The 6392-nt window shown below is 39.0% G+C and overlaps 1 pseudogene; it reads left to right on the top strand.

Moving 5' to 3' along the window:
* The first annotated feature begins 1572 nt into the window (after positions 1–1572).
* Positions 1573–5842, top strand: LOC132063246 (cell division control protein 48 homolog C-like; annotated as a pseudogene).
* Positions 5843–6392: the final 550 nt, after the last annotated feature.

The following is a 6392-nucleotide window of genomic DNA, read 5'->3' as shown; positions in this document are numbered from 1 at the left end:
AATCTTTTCAAAATCTAATTTTTTTTTTTTTTTTAGGCAAACTCGCTTATAAAGATTTTTTTTTTTTAAATTAAGCTCCAAGGTAGTGCTTTTAAGTTTGCTTTTATTCAACTAATCCAATCGGGCCTTGGTTTTGTAAAATAAATCAACATCATTAAATTTCTATTGCAAGTAGGCAACCATCTAACCCCCTTGCGATTTTTTTAAAACTTTTCCCAACCACAATGAGCGGGGAGAGGCGTTTTGACAAATCTTATGACAAGATCCTTTTCTTTACCCAATGTAGGAGGAAAGAGGCGTTTTTCCATTTCAAAGGCCAAAAATTAAAGAAAAAGGGGTAAATTTGATCCAAAAATTAAAGGTCATTTTTGAGTAATTTTTAATACTTAAGCATTTTTGACTCGGCAATCATGCTTAATAAATTATTTGTAATTACATATAAAATATTTTAGTCTACATGAAATTCACATGAAACACCCATCAAAATAAACAAGCGCATTCTTTTTTTGGCCAAATTTAATTGATCATAAGTTTATTTTTTTTTAACTTTTTTGAGTTTTGTGCCAAATTAAAAACCAAATAGCTCGCATTAATTAAAACGGATGAAAAATATATAACATGGATTTTTTTTAATAAACCTAAAATTTGTACTTGAGTGTTGTTTGGTTGAAGTTTGAGAATATTTAACTTGCGCTTGAAAAAAATTGAACACCAATTTACTCTAGTATTTATAGAAAAAACAGAAAATAGTTAGGAGCTCCATTTCTTCTTTTAAATCTCATTCCACTAATTAGTGAAGTTTGCAAAGATTAAAAAAAAAAATGCCTTAGCTTAAAAAAAAATTTTTTTGACGGGTGGTCTTTAAATTTTACCAAAACATTTTGTGGTCTTTAAATTATCTTCCCCTTCCTAGTCGCCTTTTAATTTTTGCTAAAAAGAGAGGAAATTGAAGATGCTTTCATTTAAAAAAAAATTTACATGCTTAAACTAGGATTTACCTTATTAGCAATTTCTACAACTATGCTTATGACAAGTTTATACGATTTTTCTTTAACGATGAATACAATATATAATGTGGGTTAATAGTGAAAGAAAATATAATTTCTTTTTTTTATAAGTATACTTCTAATAAATAAAATTAGTTTTATCTAATAAATATATAACTTAAAATAAATTAAAACATAAATTAACTTGTACTAAAATAACTTTAGATATATAAAATAATAATAATAATACAGAATCTGAGCCATTTATAAAGTGTCACCAACCAATTTAATGACTCAATTGATGGCATTTTCCCAGAAAAACAAACAAACAAACAAAGCCCTAACTTTCTCTCTCTAAAATTCACCCCTTTTTCTCTTTCTTAATCTTCAAATTTTGGGGTATATTTTACCCTTAAATTTCACTCACAAGAGCTTTGCTTATATACACATATACACACTGGGCACGAGTCCTATTGGGGCTTACAGCTTAAGGTGACCTAATTCTTCAGATTCAGTGGTGTATCTTCGCGTATCCCCCTTGTTCCATTTACTCAACAAGAGAACACTATTTGATTATTCCATTAAACCTTTAGCCAAAAGAAGTTTGATCGGCGGCAGATGGGAAGGGGAGGAGGCAGACGGCGACTTTCATCGGCGTTCGATAGAGAGCTTCGGCGGCGCATTGAGTCGTGTAAGAACGAATACCTCTCCGTTGAAGATATCATCGACCACCTCCGTTCTTCTTATTCTGACTATAACCGCCAAAAGCTACTTCCCTTCACCAAACAGGTCCAAAATATTCTCCAAAATCATCCAACTGATGAATCCAGATGTTTTAACTCCTCCTCCCACAAAGAAGCTCAAAACTAACACCACTTTACAGGCCAAACACATAAATGGTAATGGAGACTCGTCTACTATCTCAGAAAGCACTAGTGACTCTGAGGATTCCGATGCTATTTACTCTGAGAAGCCTGATTTAATGAAGTCTATGCTTCGACATACCTACAATCAACAACAAGCCAATATTAAGTCAAAAAAGATTGAATACGAGGTGGTTCACAATGATGAAAAAAGGAAGATGTCGAAAAGGAACGGAGCTGATGGGGACAAGTTTGGTGATATTAATGATGGGCCAAAGTTTAAGGATTTAGGTGGAATGGATGCAGTCTTAGAGGAATTGAAGATGGAGGTTATTGTTCCATTGTACCATCCTCAGGTGAAGCTAACTGTTTGATGTTTGATTTCGTTTGCCTTACTATTTTCTATATTAGCAGGTATTATATAGCATATAGTTACTGATGTTTCAATTGTATTCCTCAGCTGACTAAGCATCTTGGAGTAAGGCCCATGTCAGGGATACTCTTTCATGGCCCACCCGGCTGTGGCAAAACAAAGTTAGCTCATGCTATTGCCAATGAGACTCGAGTTCCCTTTTACAAACTTTCTGCTACTGAGTTGGTCTCTGGAGTTTCAGGTGAAAACTCATTCTTTCATCTTTTTGATTCGTTTACGTCATGATTACCATAATTTATCACAGAATTGGTATCTCGAATTATAGGTGAAACTAACTGTTTCATGTTTGATTTCATTCGTGTTACTATTTCCTATTAGCTGGCATTTTGTAGCATAGACAACGACAACAACATAATACCCAGTGTAATCCCATAAGTGGGGTCTGGGGTGGGTAGTGTGTACACAAACCTTACCCCTACCTTGGGAGGTAGAGAGGTTGTTTCCAATAGACCCTCGACTCAAGGAAATTTTGTAGCATAGAGTTACTAATTATATTTGAAGTGTGTCCGCCCTTAGACAATGAATATGCTCCCAATGTCCACGGTGGAGTATCATATTCTTGGGGATCCGTAAGCCTGCTATTTTAGCAGCAATTATGGTGCATCATTCAGTATTATGATAGTTTTGAGTGTTCTGAGGAGGAGTGGGTGTGTATTTTCTTGTTGCTGTTAGTTTAAGGTCTTTTGTATGTTTTTTAATTGTTCTCTGGGTGGATTTAATTGGGTAGTTCTCCTTTTCAGGTGCATCAGAAGAGAACATAAGGGAACTGTTCTCAAAAGCATACCGGACAGCACCATCTATTGTGTTTATTGATGAGATTGATGCAATTGCTTCCAAAAGAGAAAATTTACAGAGAGAAATGGAGCGGCGCATTGTAACACAGCTGATGACATGCATGGACGAGTCACATAGAGTTGTAAAACCCGATGATGAAGAGGGAACTACTCTACCTACTGATAAAAGAAATAGTGAAGCAAAATCAGACGGATCTAATGGTGAACCTGGTTATGTCCTAGTAATTGGGGCCACAAATAGACCTGATGCTATTGACCCAGCATTGAGGAGGCCTGGACGATTCGACCGTGAAATCGCCTTGGGTATTCCAGATGAAAATGCAAGGGTGCAAATTTTGTCTGTGCTTACACGTAACCTAAGAGTTGAGGGTGCATTTGATCTCATGAAGATAGCTAGCTCAACCCCAGGATTTGTTGGAGCAGACTTGGCTGCTCTAACTAACAAGGCAGGTAACTTGGCAATGAAGAGGATAATAGACGTGAGGAAGGTTGAGCTTTCAAGCGAATTGGCAGAAGGGGAAGATGCCGAAGAATGGTGGAAAAAGCCATGGTCACCTGAAGAGATGGCAAAGCTCAGCATTAATATGGCTGATTTTGAGGTATGATGCAGAGAATCTTTTTGATGACGAGGGAACCCGCAGCCGCTACCCTTCGGGTGCGCGCTATGATGCAGAGAATCTTGATTTACCTTTATGAGAAATATTCCTTTGGTTGTGACCCATAATTGCTGGATCTAATTGGCATTTGGCATTTTATACCCTGTCGCTGAAACTATAGATGCTCCTCCCCTACACCAGCCTATGCAAGTAGAAGAACCATGACTTTCATTTACATGCATATTCAAAAATCAGCTTTTCTATTGTCTCAAAATTGTAGTGTTTGATTTTGAGTTTCACAGTTTAATATGTATAATAGATTGCTTTACCCGTGTTTTAAATTCTCTTAATGTTTATAAGCTTTGCATGATAATGCTCTTAAAGGATAATGCACACTCCATTTAGACTGTGAAATTTAAGATCAAGTTTGGCAGTCTAAAAGGAGGAGGGTGCATCATCCTTTAAGAGCATTATCACGTGAAGTTTATACGTGTTAAGAGAATTGAACAATACATATATGGGTAAAGCGATCAAGGATATGGCATAGCGATCAATGAAGATAGAGTGGACCATGGGAGACCAGGGTTCACATTCCAACAAAAGCATAAAAAAGTTAGTTGATTTCGTCTTTGGTGTACAGAGTTACCCTGGAACTTTTCTTGTGGAAGTAGCAGGTAACTAGTGAATTAATAAGGTGCACGAAAGTTGGCTCGAAAACTGCCTTTATAAAAAAGTGGATTAAGTTTGGCATGATTATTAGATATTTTATTTTTTAGTGATCTAGTATCTGATACTCTCTTTCTGGGCATGGGATTATCTTCCATGTAAAATCTGAAACAAGCTATTTCATATAGCCTGCTAATAATCTTATGATAATCTGCAGGAAGCAGCTAAACTGATTCAACCCTCATCTAGAAGAGAAGGTTTCTCCGCTATCCCAAATGTAAAGTGGGAAGATGTTGGAGGCCTTGATTCATTAAGACATGACTTTGACCGATACATCGTCAGGCGTATAAAGAATCCTAATGATTACATGGTTAGTAATTCTCTTAAATTATATTGAATATTCAGATAGAATATTCAGATAGAAATACCGCACTGGTGTGTCAGCTGACTGAGCTGATAACTTTCATTTAAGACCTCCTTATGTTATGTTTCTTTTCCTTTCCCTTTATCTCATGTTGGGCGCTTTTATTTATTTCGTCCATGATCTTTCGTTGGGCATTTATCTCTTTCTTTGCCCAAGTTTAAGCTGTCTGTTTATTCCATTGCAGAGGATCTTTAAATTATCAATGTTAAGGTGGAGTTTTCTTGCCATCTTTATTGAACTTTCTGTGGCATGGGGAATACCAGAGTTGTACTGTTACGTATCTTTTTTGAGTAATTCTTCTCCCACATTCTTGAGCATCTTAATGTGCTTGGAAGACTATGTGTTCTTTTTGGTGTGATCACTTGTACTTTCTTAACTTTATAATTGTGTCCTTGGTCCTACCAATGCGTCCAACTTTGTCACAACTGTAGTTGCAAGTGTCCGGTGGGACTTATGTTCATCGGGAACACTGCTACTAGGTTGGGAGGATTCACCATCAAATGAATGCTTGCCCTTTGGTTGTAAAATTCATGCATTTCCTTTAGCAAGCATCCTTTGTGTTACAAGTTTAGTAAGCTATCAGTTGATGAATGCAAAAGTCCAAAGTTAGTACCAGTTCTGTGTGGCTTTTTAGTGCCTTAACCTCAACTTTTTGTTAATTTTTCTTATGAGTACACCAAGTATAGAACTTCTAGAAGTTGTTTTATATTTCAGGGTTTTGGAGTGGACTTGGAAACAGGATTCTTGCTTTATGGTCCCCCAGGATGCGGTAAAACATTAATTGCCAAGGCTGTTGCTAATGAAGCTGGAGCAAATTTTATACACATTAAGGTTCCTGCAAATTTCTATTTTCCTAATGGCTGCTTTTCTTAAAGTTTTGCACTACTGAACATGACATGTTTTCTCATTTACTGATCTCCTCCAGGGACCTGAAATTCTGAACAAGTATGTTGGTGAAAGTGAGTTAGCTATAAGGACATTATTCACCCGTGCAAAAACATGTGCTCCATGCATTCTATTCTTCGATGAGGTGCTTGTCACTCTTTACAACTTAAAACACTTTTAATTTTGTCTAATAATCCACTCACCTTAAATAGTACTGCAGAAAGCTTTTACTCATTTTTATTTCCATGTCCTTTCCCAATACGGCATGGGGACAAGTCCCTTTACGAGGGGGACGGGGGCGCGTGCGGGGGCCCCCCCGTGCTCGATCACAAAACCTCTTTGTATTGACGCTGGGTCGGGGCGCCGTATGCGTTGGGCTTGTCGGGGGGGGGTGGCCCGCCCGTGCGTTGGGGGATGGGCGGGCGAGCCCCCGGGGGCCGGCGTCGGCGGCGGTGGCCACCACCGCGTTAGGCTTTTCCGGCGTATGCGGGCGTATGCCCCCCGGGGCGTTTTGGGGCGGTCCATCCACCGCGTTGGCTATGGCCGGCGTTACTTTTTGCGGGGGTGGCCCTCCCCACGTTGGGGGTTTTCCTGGCGGTGGGCCGGCGGGGCTATGTCGGGGCATGGCCCTACCCCTCGTTGGGCTATGTCGGCGGGGGTGGCCCGGCGTTGGGCTATGTCCCGGGGGGGGACCCGCCACCTCGTTAGGCTACGTCGGCCGGGGGCCCTTTTATGGGCTGCCTTC

This window comes from Lycium ferocissimum, chromosome 7 (genome assembly GCF_029784015.1).
Source record: "Lycium ferocissimum isolate CSIRO_LF1 chromosome 7, AGI_CSIRO_Lferr_CH_V1, whole genome shotgun sequence".
In the NCBI taxonomy this organism is placed as follows: Eukaryota; Viridiplantae; Streptophyta; class Magnoliopsida; order Solanales; family Solanaceae; genus Lycium; species Lycium ferocissimum.
The sequence above is the reverse complement of the archived record's forward strand: the minus strand, read 5'-3'. Positions and strand labels throughout refer to the sequence as shown.